Source organism: Gopherus flavomarginatus, chromosome 4 (assembly GCF_025201925.1).
Source record: "Gopherus flavomarginatus isolate rGopFla2 chromosome 4, rGopFla2.mat.asm, whole genome shotgun sequence".
Lineage (NCBI taxonomy): Eukaryota > Metazoa > Chordata > Testudines > Testudinidae > Gopherus > Gopherus flavomarginatus.
In genome coordinates, this window is record NC_066620.1 from 127,658,736 (window position 1) to 127,673,818 (window position 15,083).

General features: G+C 39.1%; 2 protein-coding genes across 2 annotated transcripts in view; both read right to left on the reverse strand.

Moving 5' to 3' along the window:
• LOC127049179 (uncharacterized) overlaps nt 1-15,083 on the reverse strand; it is a 419,610-nt gene that overhangs the window by 366,399 nt on the left and 38,128 nt on the right. The window lies entirely within an intron of this gene.
• Nucleotides 1-15,083, reverse strand: part of NT5DC1 (5'-nucleotidase domain containing 1) — a 278,111-nt gene that overhangs the window by 91,326 nt on the left and 171,702 nt on the right.

The following is a 15,083-nucleotide window of genomic DNA, read 5'->3' on the forward strand; positions in this document are numbered from 1 at the left end:
ATGTAATTATCTCTCTCTGGTATTACATACATTTCGCAGCTTTGCCTTTCTTATTTTTTGTTTTCCCACATATTTTAAATCATGAATTATTGTCCTGAAAAGCACTGTAGGGTTTGTGTATGAGATATCACTGTATTGATTTTCAATTTTTGGATATTCAATTTGAGGTTACTTAAATAGACCTAGTGTCCAGAAAGTGATGAGCACCTGTCTCCTGACAATCAGAGATCTTAAGATATCTCAGTTTGGAGACCAAAAAATGGAAGCACTCAAAATCTACAGTTACTTTTAAAACTTGCAGTTAGCACCAACTGATCTGTAACAGCATTCCTGTATCAATGACACTATTTCTCAGATTAGTTTTTTTAATGCATGTCATCATTTTATCTGATAAAAGTTGATTAATAATAATTAGGGCTGTCAAATGATTAAAACAATTAATTGTGATTAATCAAAGTTTTAATCACACCGTTAAAAAAATAATAGAATGCCATTTATTTAAATATTTTGGATGTTTTTCTACATATTCAAATATATTAATTTCAATTACAACATGGAATACAAAGCATACAGTGCTCACTTTACATTACTATTTTTTATTACAAATATTTGCAATGTAAAAAAGAAACAAACCCCACCTAGCATTTTTCAATTCACCACATACAAGCACTGTAGTGTAATCTCTTTATTGTGGAAGTGCATCTTACAAATGTAGAATTTTTTTTTTACATAACTTCACTCAAAAACAAAACAATGTAAAATTTTAAAGCCTACAGGACAACTCAGTCCTACTTCCTGTTCAGCGAACCACTAACACAAACAAGTTTATTTACATTTACGGGAGATACTGCTGCCCAATTTTTGTTTACATCACCTAAAAGTGAGAACAGGTGTTCCCATGGCACTTTTGTAGCCAGCGTTGCAGGGTATTTACGTGCCAGATATGCTAAACATTTGTATGCCCTTTCATGCTTCGACCACCATTTCAGAGGACACGTTTCCATGTTGATGATGCTTGTTAAAATAATAATGCATTAATTAAATTTGTGACTGAACTCCTTTGGGGAGAATTGTTTACTATTTCTTTTATCTTTTCTACATTGCAAAATATTTGTAATAAAAAATAATATAAAGTGAGCACTGTGCACTTTATAGTCTGTATTGTGACTAAAATCAATATATTTGAAAATGTAGATTAACATTCAAAAATATTTATAATAAATTTCAGTTGGTATTCTATTATTACCAGTGTGATTAAAACAGTGATTAATAGTGATTAATTTTTTTAATAGTGTCAATTTGTTTTGAGTTAATTGCTTGAGTTAACTATGATTGACAGCCCTAACAATATTTAATGATAATAATAATTCCACTGTGCTCTCATGTAGCACTTTTTCAGATCAGAAAATCTCAAAGATTTTTACAAAGAGAGGCCAGTATCATTATTCTCATTTTACAAATGGGGAAACTGAGGCACTGGGAGATGACGTGACATGCCCAAGGTCACCCAGCAGGCCAATGGCAAAATTAGGAACAGAACCCAGGTCCCCTGAGTCCAATCTAGTGAGAGCTACTCAGCTGATGTACTGCACACTGACTGGAGGCATAAACAAACAAATCCACCCTCTGCTCTTAGTAGAGTTATGAATACCCATTTTATGGATGTAACAGAAACAGAATTTGGCCTTTACAGGCAAACATATTCTTCTGAACATATGCATCTAAAAGCATATTGGACGCTGAAAATAACACTAATCAGTTATTAAGAATTAGCCCATCCATTAATGTGACTGACTGACAAAGATTTCTCTTGTTTTATGTCAATTTACCATTATCATTAACCTATTTTATTCATTACTACAGTTTCCTAAAACAATATATTGTCTATATGCTCATGCACTGCAGACACAAGTCATTACCAAAAAACGCCAAAGCTAGTTTTTCTAAGATAGAAATGTTTACTAAAAGAGGCATGAATGAGACAAAGTTTAACACACAGTTTGTATGTCTCCTGGAATCATCATCAATACAAGAATAGTTGTTGTCCATCATTTTGTTCTATATGGAACTATCTGTAGTCAACTTTGCCGAATGATATAATAAATGCCAGACGCTATTTAGACTTGTGGTATGTGAGTAATGCTATTTTTTCATTTAAAAAAAATAAGAAAAAAAAGATTTAAACCACTTGAAATTGAGCTTTTAACGAGAGAGGAAACATGTATATTTAAAACAGTAGTCTCAAAGAAAGATAAAATATTAAATATAATACTGTTTCATAATTGTTATGTACTCAAACCTTCTACGTGCATCTGACGAAGTGGATATTCATCCACGAAAGCTCATGCTCCAATATGTCTGTTAGTCTATAAGGTGCCACAGGACTCTTTGCTGCTTTTCAGATCCAGACTAATACGGCTACCCCTCTGATACTTGAAACCTTCTACAGACTTTTTTTCTTTTTAAAGCAACAGATTCAGATTATGTTTAGCTGGCACAGCAACAAGAGAAGAGACAGAATTACTTAATTCAGCAGCATGATATGGAGAGCTTTTTCTTCCAAATGTGGATTACTACTACTGAGGAAAACCTCTTAGAGAAAAGTTTCAAGTCATAACTAGGTTACCACTCCGATTCTCTATGGAATCTGGGTGAGAAAGCGCAGTGGGCTTTGCCATGGGTATACAAGTGTAAGCAGAGTCAGGATAAGCTCTACCCTGACATCTGGTGGAAAGAATTTCAGAGAGTGTATTTGCACGCCTACCCTATCCCAGACTGCCGAGCTGTGGGACGGCTTGGTGACAAATGACTCACCCTCAGTTGGGTGGTACTTGCTAGACAAGGGACATGGGTTCCAAAACCCAGTGAATTGAGAGAGGCTGGGGACAGGTATCTGTGCCTGGTGGTGCAGTCTCCTTGTGGTGCCAGAAGCACCAGTTCCACCCCCTCCTCTCTCCACTGTGGAATGTCAGAGTTGATTTTTTTTATTCCCTCAAGAATCTAAATACAGGTTACTGAGCTGAACTCACTTTGGGCTAATGGTGCACTAGCACTGGGGCTCCCCCACTAAGAGCTGAGATCACTAAGAGTTGAAATCACTAAAGAGCTGAAATTTACTGAGCTGAGAGCACTGAGTACTGTGCTAACTAGTGGGGGAGCCTGAAGCTATACTGTGGAACAGAGCAGCTGTCGGAGTGGAGCAGTTGTGGGGACGGCTGGAGCGGATCATGGGACAGCTGGTGGCAGCAGAGCGGCTGGCAGAGCGGAGTAGCTGTGGGATGGGTGGAGCGGCCCACAGAGCGAGCGGAGCCGAGCAGTTTGCAGAGAGAACTGGAGCAGCTCATGGAGCAGAGCAGCTGGTAGAGCGGAGCAGTTTCTGAGGACGGCTGGAGGAGCAGCTTGGAGCAGCTGGTAAAGTGGAGCAGTTCGTGGAGAAGGCGGAAGGAGAACCCATGGAGAGGCAGGGCAGTTGGCCCCGGACCACGTAAGGTGCCCCTTTCTACCCAGGCTGGGGGGAGGGACCTCTACAGATAAACTCTGGAACTCTGGGGTGGCATTGACCAGAGACTTTTGGGTTGTTGGACTTTGGGGTGATTGGACTTAAAACCCTAAGGGGGAAAAAGGACAATGCCAAACGTACTTGGAGGTGGGTTTTTGTTTATGGTTTGTGTTATAACCCTGTTTGTGGTGTTTCTCCAATGGGATGCCGCATTGATTCCTTCCTTTATTAAAAAGATTTTGCTACACTCAGACTCCGTGCTTGCGAGAGGGGAAGTATTGCCTCCTAGAGGCACCCAGGGGGGTGAGGTATGTGAGTGTCCCAGGTCACTGGGTGGGGGCTCGAGCCGGTTATGCATTGTGTTACTGAAACGGAACCCCCGGATACTGAACCCGGCCCTTGTTGCTGCCAACTCAGAGGCGCAGAAGGGTTACACAAGTACATTCCAGCAGTCTGTATTATGTATTGATTTAAGAACTAGCCAAGACCACTATTTTTCGATGAAACAAAAATTTACCAAAGAATGTTTATTTTCTTTAGTGTGGATGCTGTTGGGGACAAGAAACTTGAGGTTTCTGTTGCAGAAGATGAAGTAATTTTTTTGGACTTTCATTAGTAATGTGTACTGTGCTCTATATGACAGCTCAGCCGCCATCCACCCCTTTCATTTTTATTTAGAAAGCATCATTACGCAAGAACTGATGGGGACCCAAGAGAAATGCTTATATGACATTCCGCCCCGTACTGGCTCAGTCTACTGAGGGAGAGGCAGGGCAGGTGTCCAATATGAACAGTAGTTTATTACCTTCTCTCTCTAAGGTAAATAGGCCTGTTTTATCACATGTTGTTGGCACATATTTTCTTTGTCCCTTACCAAATCCTTTTTTGATTTCTGAGGACAATTCTGTGATGTTTAGTTAATCTGTGGATTTGCTATTAGGCTGCTAGTAAGAAAAAGAAGTTCCTTGCTTCTATGTAAGAAATATACGCTGATGAAAAAAGAAAGACTGTGAGGGTGTTTAAACATGACACTCTTTTTCACAGTACACTAATAAGTAGTTACTGCACGATAAATCCTTTTTAGACTGCTGTGTAGTCTGATGGCTATCTCTGAAATTAAAAGTTTAATCAACACTCGATTCAGCTGTGACCCAAGAACTTCTTAATGCCAACTGGCAAGGAGGTACACAGGGGTATCTCCTCATTAAAAATGTATGCACTTGGGCTGAGGTTGAGATGGAAATAGGAGACAGATTTGCTGAAAATTTCTGGGTAAGGATAAAAGGGGTAAAAACATGAGGGGGATGTCATGGTAGGGGTCTACTACAGACCACCTAACCAGGAAGAAGAGGTGGATGAGGCTTTTATAAAAACAACTGACAAAATCATCCAAAGCACAGGACTTGGTGGTGACAGAAGACTTCAACTACTCAGACATCTGTTGAGAAAATAACACAGCAAAGCACAGATTATCCAATAAGTTCTTGGAATGTATTGGAGACAATTTTTTATTTCAGACGGTGGAGAAAGCTGCTAGGGGAGAGGGTATTCTAGATTTGATTTGACAAATAGGTAGGAACTGGTTGAGAATTTGAAGGTGGAAAACAGCTTGGGTGACAGTGATCATGAAATGGTAGAGTTCTTGATTCTAAGGAATGGTAGGAGGGAGAACAGCAAAATAAAGGATTTCAAGAAGGTAGACTTTAGCAAACTCAAGGAGATAGTAGGTAAGATCCCATGGGAAGAAAATGGAAGGGGAAAAACAATTGAAGACAGTTGGCAGTTTTTCAAAGAGACATTATTAAGGGCACAAGTGCAAACTATCCCATTGCGTAGGAAAGATAGGAAGCTTGGAAAGAGACCACCCTAGCTTACCCAGGAGATCTTCAATTATCTAAAAATCAAAAAAAGAGTTCTACAAAATGTGGAAACTAGGTCAAATTACAAACGATGAATATAAACAAATAACACAAGTATGAAGGGATAAAATTAGAAAGGCCAAGGCACAAAATGAGATCAAACTAGCTAGAGACATATAGGATAACATGAAAACATTCTACAAATACATTAGAAGCAAGAGGAAGACCATGGACAGGGTAGGCCCATTACTCAACTGGAGGGGAATAATAACAGAAAATGTGGAAATGGCAGAGGTGCTTAATGACTTCTTTGTCAAGAAGATTGGTGGAGACTGGATGTCTAACATAGTGAATGTCAGTGAAAATGAGGTAGGATCAGAGGCTAAAATAGGAAAAGAACAAGTTAAAAATTACTTAGATGAGTTATATGTCTTCAAGTAACCAGGGCCTGATGAAATGCATCCTAGAATACTCAAGGAGCTCACTGAGGAGATATCTAAGCCTTTAGTGATTATCTTTGAAAAATCATGGAAGATGGGAGAGATCAAAGAAGACTGAAAAAGGGCAAATATAGCTCCGATCTATAAAAAGGGAAATAAGGACAAACCAGAGAATTACAGACCAGTCAGCTTAATTTCTGTACCCAGAAATGTAATGGAGCAAATAATTAAGCAGTCAATTTGAAAACATCTAGAAGATAATAAGGTGATAAACAACAGCCAGCATGGATTTGTCAAGAACAAATTGTATCAAACCAACCTGATAGCTTTCTTTGACAGGGTAACAAGCCTTGTGGATAGGAGGGAAGTAGTAGCTGTGGTATATCTTGACTTTAGTAAAGCTTTTGATACTGTCTTGCATGACCTTCTCATAAACAAACTAGGAAAATGCAACTTAGATGGAGCTACTATCAGGTGGGTGCAAAACTGGTTGGAAAACCGTTCCCATAGAGTAGTTATCAGTGGTTCACAGTCATGCTGGAAGGGCATAAAGAGTGGGGTCCCACAGGGATCAGTTCTGGGTCCGGTTCTGTTGAATATCTTCATCAATGATTAGATAATGGTATAGAGCGTACACTTATAAAGTTTGCAGATGATATCAAGCTGGGAGGGGTTGCAAGTGCTTTGGAGAATAGGATTACAATTCAAAATGATCTGGACAAACTGGAGAAATCGTCCGAAGTAAATAGGATAAAATTCAATAAGCATAAATGCAATATACTCTGTTTAGGAAGGAATAATCAGTTGCACACATACAAAATGGGAAATGAGTGCCCAGGAAGGAGAACTGCAGAAAGGGATCTGGGGGTCCTAGTGGATCATAAGCTAAATATGAGTCAACCGTGTAACACTGTTGCAAAAAAACTCAAACATCATTCTGGGATGTATTAGCAAGAGCGTTGTAAGCAAGACATGAGAAGTAATTCTTCTGCTCTACTCTGCACTGATTAGGCCTCAACTGGAGTATTCTGTCCAGCTCTAGGCACCACATTTCAGGAAAGATGTGGACAAATTGGAGAGAGTATGGAGAAGAGCCACAAAAAAGATTAAAGGTCTAGAAAACATGACCTGTGAGGGAAGATTGAAAAAAAATGTTTTTTTTTAGTTTGGAAAAGAGAAGATTGAGAGGGGACATGATAACAGTTTTCAAGTACATAAAAGGTTGTTACAAGGAGGAGGGAGAAAAAATGTTTTTCTTAACCTTTTAGGATAGGACAGGAAGCAATGGGCTTAAACTGCAAGGGAGGTTTAAGTTGGACATTAGGAAAAACTTCCTAACTGTCAGGATGGTTAGGCACTGGAATAAATTGTCTAGGGAAGTTGTGGAATCTCCATCGTTGGAGATTTTTAAGAGCAGGTTAGACAAACACCTGTCAGGGATGATCTAGGTAATACCTAGTCCTGCCCTGAGTGCAGGGGACTGGACTAGTGCTTCTCAAAGTGGTGGTCTGTGGACCGGTGTCAGTCTGCGAGCCATTGTCTGCCGGTCCACAGCGAATTTCCTCATAAGAACGTCGAATAGGATAATAATATGGCACCGGTCCCTGGCACATTGGAAAAAAAAATTGCTGGTCCCCCACATCAGATAGCTTGAGAAGCACTGGCTAGATGACCTCTCGAGGTCCCTTCCAGTTCTATGATTCCAATAGGTACATTCTGGTTCATCAAAGAACGTTATGTGTGGTCTGAAATGAAAACCACTCTCACAGTAGTTATTAACAACACTGTGAAATGTATATACAGGTACTATGTAAGGAGTGATGCATATATACTGAAAATATTGTCTTAGAGTCTGTATCAAGTTGCAGAGGTGAAAACCAGGTTTTCTGTTAGACAGGAGATGTTTATTCACTTCTTCCTCTGTTGGGATGTAAATTAAGCATTGTAAGCAAACACAACAGATGCCTATTTGCATAGAAAGTCAGATGTTAATAAAGAGATGTGAAATCAGCAGGAAGGGAGCACACAGTGGAAAAAAAAACAAGCCTTGGGAGATTAGCTTGTCCATGAGCAAAGACAGTAAACTTTGGGGCTATTTTTAGCAGGCAAAGACAACACCTTGCACCTAGGAAGTAAATGCATTCATGAAAATGGAATTTGAGCCAACCTTGGTTGAAAACTCTGACAAGGACTTTGGGTGGATGACTTCTTTAAGCAGGAGGTTAACCTGTTGGTTTAGTCTCTAGAAAGCATGTTATGATTTTATTTTATATGTAACAAGGATAGAGAAGAAAACAACGTTTTGATATATCCAGCAAAGGAAAGGAGAACATAAAACAACATATTGGCACTGCATATGGGAGTCATACCATGCTTTTGGCAAACAGTACAAATATGACACATAGGGACTGTTCCTGAGAGATGACCATCCAATAAACCCCATTGACATCAGTGCATCTCTTGGGATCAGGCACACAATCATTTAGAAGTCAAAGTTTCAAAAATCTCTCATGATTGACCCCTAAATGTGTGCCCAGTCAAAAATAAATTTTAGTGTCTTCTAAGGAAACAAAGCTCAAAACCAAAAAAAGATATTACTTCAAAATGGGTGCAAGCGGATCTGCAAATGATGGCTCATCACCTATATGTTTCCTAGAAAATACATAGATTATTTTGTATTTTATTATATCCCTCCTAAAAATTTTTCCCATCCAACATCTGTCAATGTCAGAGGGGAACGGAGGTGGGGACAACAACAACAACAAAAGATGTGTTCCAACTTTTCACCCTAGATGTCTATTTATAGCTTTCACATGTCTGTAAATATGCCAAAACTCCCGCTGACAATCCCTGGCTCTTTAACAGAACAAAAACTTTCACAAAAAAAGTCAAAACCTTTTTTTTTATATAACACAAAATGGAATCAAGTAAGAAGTATCAGAATCAATCAAGTCTGCATCTCTTCATCTTGTGATCGTTGGAGAAAGCATAACCCAACAAACAAAGACATAAGTGTTTTGTGAAAGCCTCTATTAAATGTGTGTTTCCATGGAACAAAGGCAGATTTTCAATTTCCACTCCAGTCTCTAAACAAGTTTATCTAACTTCCTGAAATATAGGCTATGCTAACAACCAGACAGTCAGTCTCTCAATAGTTTTTTCCAACAGCATTTTTAAAAGAACAAAAAGATAGTAATGTAACTAAATAAAAGGGCTGTTGTTTAGCACAGTAGAATATTAATACATTGTCAGGATATTTGCAAGTACTTAGACATTTCTTATCTGTATTGATTCACATTGTGTTTCCAAAGTTATATAAAGCACTCCTTCTACACATTCAAATCTCTCTATCAGGTCTAGGTTCTTCTGGGTTTTTTTGTCTAAACTTTCACTGACAATTAAGGCTGCAATTTAGTCACGGATTCTGTGACTTCCAAAGACTTCTGTGACTTCAGCCAGCCCCGGCTGGGAGCTGCAGGGTCCCCTGCCGGCAGGCGGACCTCCCACAGCTCCCAGACACTCTGGGCAGGTGGCAGCAGGAACCCTCATAGCGCTCTTCCTCTGCAGGTGGCATGGGAACCCCTGCAGCTCTCCCCTTCCATGGGTGGCAGGAGGGACCCCCAGAGCTCCCGGCCTCCATGGCAGCAAAGGGAACCTCCAGAGTTTGGAGCTGCCAGCAGATGGGGACCATGGAGCTCCCAGCCCACCCGCAGCTGCCCAGGCTCCTCATTTTATCATAGATATTTTTAGTGAAAGTCAAGAACAGGTCACAGGCATCTGTGATTTTTTCATTATTGCCCGTGACTAGTCCATGACTTTTACTAAAAATATCCGTGACACAATCTTAGCTTTATTGATGATCAGTTAAGATTCTGTTCATATCTTCATGCCTCATCTTTTACTTGTTTGTGTTGCAGCTCAGATAATAGACTCCTTAAGGCAGAGATCTTTCTAAAGGGTGTATATATTTTTATGAAGCACCATGCACTCCTATATTATTACACCTCTACCCCGATATAACGACAACCTGATATAACACGAATTTGAATATAACGCAGTAAAGCAGTGCTCCGGGGGGCAGGGCGGCACACTCCAGCCGATCAAAGCAAGTTCAATATAACGTGGTTTCACCTATAACACGGTAAGATTTTTTGGCTCCCAAGGACAGTGTTATATCGGGGTAGAGGTGTATAAAATCAATAATAAGTGTTCCTGAAACCTTTACATATGCAAACCTCCCATTAAAGTCAAAGGGAAATGTGCATGCACCATGACTGTAGCTTTGTCAATTTTCCTCAAACACTGTAATGCAAACATAGTCCTAAGTCTACTCTCGATCTCCTACAAGCATGACATCAAATGCTCAGTTTATTCTGCAAGTGCAGATACCCAGTTCAATGTGCTAATACTGTACAGTACTTCTGTTGGGAAGGAGGGAGGAAAAACTGTCATTTCCCTTGGAGTTCTCGGTTATGCTATTTCCCTCTCAGGACCTAATCAAAAGCCCACAGAAATTAATGGAAAAAAACCCCTCCTATTAATTTCAGTTGGCTTTAGATCAGGCCTGTAGAACCATAATACTTGTCTCCCAGCTATATCCGGTTCTTCAATGCACGTGCACATGTTTTTTAAGGAGATTTATTTTTGGCAGGATGTCTGTCAGTCCGGAGTTCAGAATCAATATGTTTCAATGCCGTTAATGGTTCTTAAAGGTTAGCTACTTGACTGAATTATAAGGACCGTACCAACCATTTGTATGGTTTGACTGAGAAGAAATGCATTCTAGAACTCAACCAAATACCACAAGCTATGAGCTGCCAATTTATAGCTTGTTTCAGGTGGCTTTTGAGATGGTAATCACTTCTTGCAATTAAAAGTAGTATTTAGGAATGTGATTTAAACCCCCTTTCAATTCATAAAACATATAATTTAGCTATCAATATCATTTTTAAACTGTAAAGCAACTAAGATTTTATGCAATTTATGTAATTTTTACATACAAAGAGATTTGCAGATGCTATTTGTGTATTTGAGAAAAAAAGACAGATTTTAAACAAAAGTCTTCATGTAATAATGAATAATAACAATACTCATCTGTAAATCTCAAAGAACTTTTGTATTCGGATTGAAAAAGAAAGAGGCCTTTTTGCTAATCATCTAAAGGTCACCTCATCCTTCTGTGGCAGATCAGTCTCTCTTGTATGAACAGCTAGAATGAACTTGCAGCAGAAACAGATGACATATTTCTGCCCCAAAGAGTTTACAATCTATTTTGAGATAGGACACCAGAAATGAAAGGAAGCGAGGGAAAAAGGAGATAGGAAAGAGAAGAGGCAAGGATCATCATAATAAGATCAGTTTATTATGTGCAAGTCTTATTGGTATTTCTCATTTTCTTATTTTAAGCTAGAATGGGTGTTGCAGAACGAACAAAAGAAGGCAATTGGGAAGGATGGAAATGTCAGCATAATGACAGATGAGGGAGAAAGGGGAAGCAGGGATGGGAAGGCTGAGGAAAGTGTGGTTATATGTTGGAAGCCTGGGTTAGGACAGATATCACTAATGAGGGAGAAGGGGATTGATAATGATGGCAGACTGGGAGAAAAGTTTGTGAAAGTAGAAAGATGGGAAGTGAGGAACAGGTAGAAGTCATGTCCTCAGAATACAGGATTCACGGATTATTAGGCCAGAAGGGACCACTGTGATCATCTAGTCTGACCTCCTGTATAGAAAACAGGTCATAAAGCTTCCCTAAATTAATTCCTGTTTGAAATAGAGCATATCATAAAAACAAGCAGCACCATCCAATCTTGATTTAAAAAATATCTAGGTTTGGATAATCCACCATACCCTTGGTAAATTGTTCCAATGGTTAATTATCCTCACTGTTAAAGAATATGCACTTTATTTTGAGTTGGAATTTGACTAGCTTCAACTTCCAGCCACTGGACCATATTACACCTTTGTCTGCTAGACTAAAGAACCCTCTGTTATCAATTTTCTGTTCCCAATGTAGACAGATCAAATCACCTATTAAGCTTAACAAAAAGAAGATTAAGTGATTGAGCTCCTTAAGTCTATCACTATAAAGTACGCTCTCCATTTCTTTAATCATTCTCGTGGCTCTTTTTGATTTTCTCCAATGTATTAATATCCTTCTTGAATTGTGGCCATCAGAAATGGACAAAGTGAGCAATAGCACCAAATACAGAAGTAATATAATCTCTGTATTCCTACTTGATATTTCTGCTTATGTATCCAATGATTGCATTAGCCCTTTAGGCCAAAATGCTCCTGAGGCTACAAACAGCTCTAGAATTAAATAGCAGTTCACTGCAGGTTCAGATGACATCAGTACTCTGGGATCTTCACTGATTACCCCTAGGAGATCTTGTCAGAAAAAAATCAAATTTGGTGACCAAAAAATAGGACAAAATTGTTGCAAAACTCTCATTCCATTTATTGTTAGCTCAGTAGGTTTCAGGGTAGAATTCAAGCCCTAAATAGTTTAAAACTAGGTTGCATATGGGGTGTATCTCCCCGCAGGCCATACTGCTATTGTTACAATGGGTAGAACCAACGGAGCTGGAGCATCCTTGGCAGAAGAGAGAGAACTGTCGGTTGGTCATGCTCCATGAGGAGTCCTCAAGCTCTAGAATTTGCCAAATCTTGGCACATCACAGTCCATATTTGTTGACTTTCTTGATTCTCAGAGTGGGACAAGTTGTTTTATTATTACGATACCCGTTGTGGATGGGTTTGTATTTATTTTATTACCAGATCTTCTGGGGCAAATGTGTTAATTGATTGTTGGATAAAGATCAGCATTCTATTAAATATTAATTGTGAAAAATATATAAGGATGTCCAGAGCATAACATGGGCGTTGGTTTGCCGACAAATCTAAATAAACACTAAAAAACTCATCTTTCCCTCACCATGAAGAAATATGTCTGTTTACTCTACGTTATTCCCTTTCTAAACAGAGGTGCGTACAAACCAAAAAGCTGATCTGAAATCCCGTTTCTGCAGCTCTAACTCCAGCCAATGCTTCAAAGCACTCACTATGATAAGAATGTAGTTATACTTTTTCTAAATATTTTTATTGGAAGAAAAAAGTGACAAATTCCTCAGAGTATATACAGAAAACATATAATTTTCCTAATGAGGTGATGTCATGGCATCTTTCCCCAATCTGAACCTTAGAGTCCAAAAGTTGGGGTACCAGCATGCATTTCTCTAAGCTCAATTACCAGCTTAGAACCTGTAGCGCTGCCACCAATTAGGACTTGGAGTGCCTGACAAACTCTGGTCCCCCCAAAACCTTCCCTGGGGACCCCCAAGACCCAGACTCCCTGGATCTTAACACCAGGAAAGTAAACTCTTTCCCTCACCAGTGCCTCTCCTAGGCTTTCCCTCCCTGGGTTACCCTGGAAGATCACTGTGATTCAAATCCCTTGAATCTTAAAACAGGGAGGAATGTGCCTTCCCCCCCTCCCCTTTCTCCCTCATCCAGAGGCAATACAGATTCAAGCTCCGTGAATCTAAAACAAAGGGATTCCACCCCCCTCCCCTCCCTTCTCCTTCTTCCCTGTTAAGTACAGACTCAATTCCCTTGAGCCTCAACAGGGAGAAAAAAATCAAACAGGTCTTAAAAAGCAAAACTTTTAATAAAAAGAAAGAAAAAAAGTAAAAGTTATCTCTGTAATTTAGATGGTAAAAGTTACAGGGTCTTTCAGCTTATAGAAATTGGAGAAAAAGCCTCCTCCAGCAGAAATACAATTTAAAATACTTCCAGCCAAATACACATTAAAACTCTACCAGCCAGATACACATTTGCAAATAAAGAAAACCAATTAAAAAGACTATAACCGCCTGTTCTACTTAATACTCACTATTCTGAATATATGAGACTGTAGCAGGGAGATTGGCAAGAAACCTGGTTGCACGTCTAGTCCCTTCCAGGACCCAGAGAGAACAAAGCAAAACCCAAAAACACAAACAAAGGCTTCCCTCCACCAAGATTGGTCCTCTGGTCAGGTGTTTGGTTCCCTGTTTGTTAATCCTTTACAGGTAAAAGAGACATTAACCCTTAACTATCTGTTTATGACAGGTGAACATTTTTGTCTCATTCCCAAGGACTTTCATTTTAACAATGGCAACGTTTGTTCAGCACGGCCCTTGGATATTGCAATTACAAACTTTCTTAAGATACATGCATGATGTTCTAGATGTTTTCTATGAAACTTCAAGTTTTGCAGCTGTTACCTAAATTTGTTGACTATATGCCATGTCCACACTTGGATAATGAAAGGAGTGGGAGAAGGAAACTACAATCCATGACAGCCATAATAATGTTTTGAAAAATATTTATCACAAAGTGAAAATATAAAAGAAAGAGGCATTTCTAAGTTCTTCATAAAAGTGAAACTAAAAAGGAACACTACTAAACATATGAAACATCCAGAAGAGTTCAACAATAAAGGGGAATTTGCAATAGATTGCTCACCTCCTGACTTTACAATGAGTCTGAATGTTCAAAATATTTAGAGCAGCAGCTTCTACACTTTTCCTGATACAAAAACCTTTCATAATTTGCCAAATGCTTGGTTTAATCAGAGTTTAAGGTGGGATGGTACTTGCTGGCAGTTTCCCTGGGCCTTGCCATTCTTCCCCATCAGAGAAAAATTCTACCAATGCAGCCACTACACAAGCTTTGATATTACTCAGCATGGGTAAAACATACCACACGTTTTAATTAGGTTTTTCTATTTGGCTCTATTGGCAGCAGTAATTCAGGGGAGACAAAATTGTTAAAATACAACTTTAAAATACACTAAAATCCATCATTCTTAGTGTCAAATTAAGAAGTTCTGCAAGATGTTTTGTACCTGCCACTTGGAAGGGGAAGAAAGTGGGTGAGTTGAGAAGACAGAGGGTAGAGGGGAAATGATATGAATTTTCAATTGTTGCAAAAAGAAAAAACTATTTGCCTTTTCAAATGCTAGCACAGCAGCTTAAGAAAAATCATGGAAAATCATGGAGCAGGTCCTCAAGGAATCTATTTTGAAGCACTTGGAGGAGAGGAAGATGATCAGGAACAGTCAACATGGATTCACCAAGGGCAAGTCATGCCTGATCAACCTGCTTGCTTTCTATGATCAGATAACTGGCTCTGTGGATATAGGGAAAGGGGTGGACGTTTTATATCTTGACTTTAGCAAAGCTTTTGATACAGTCTCCCAGAGTATTCTTTCCAGCAAATTAAAAAAGTATGGATTGAATG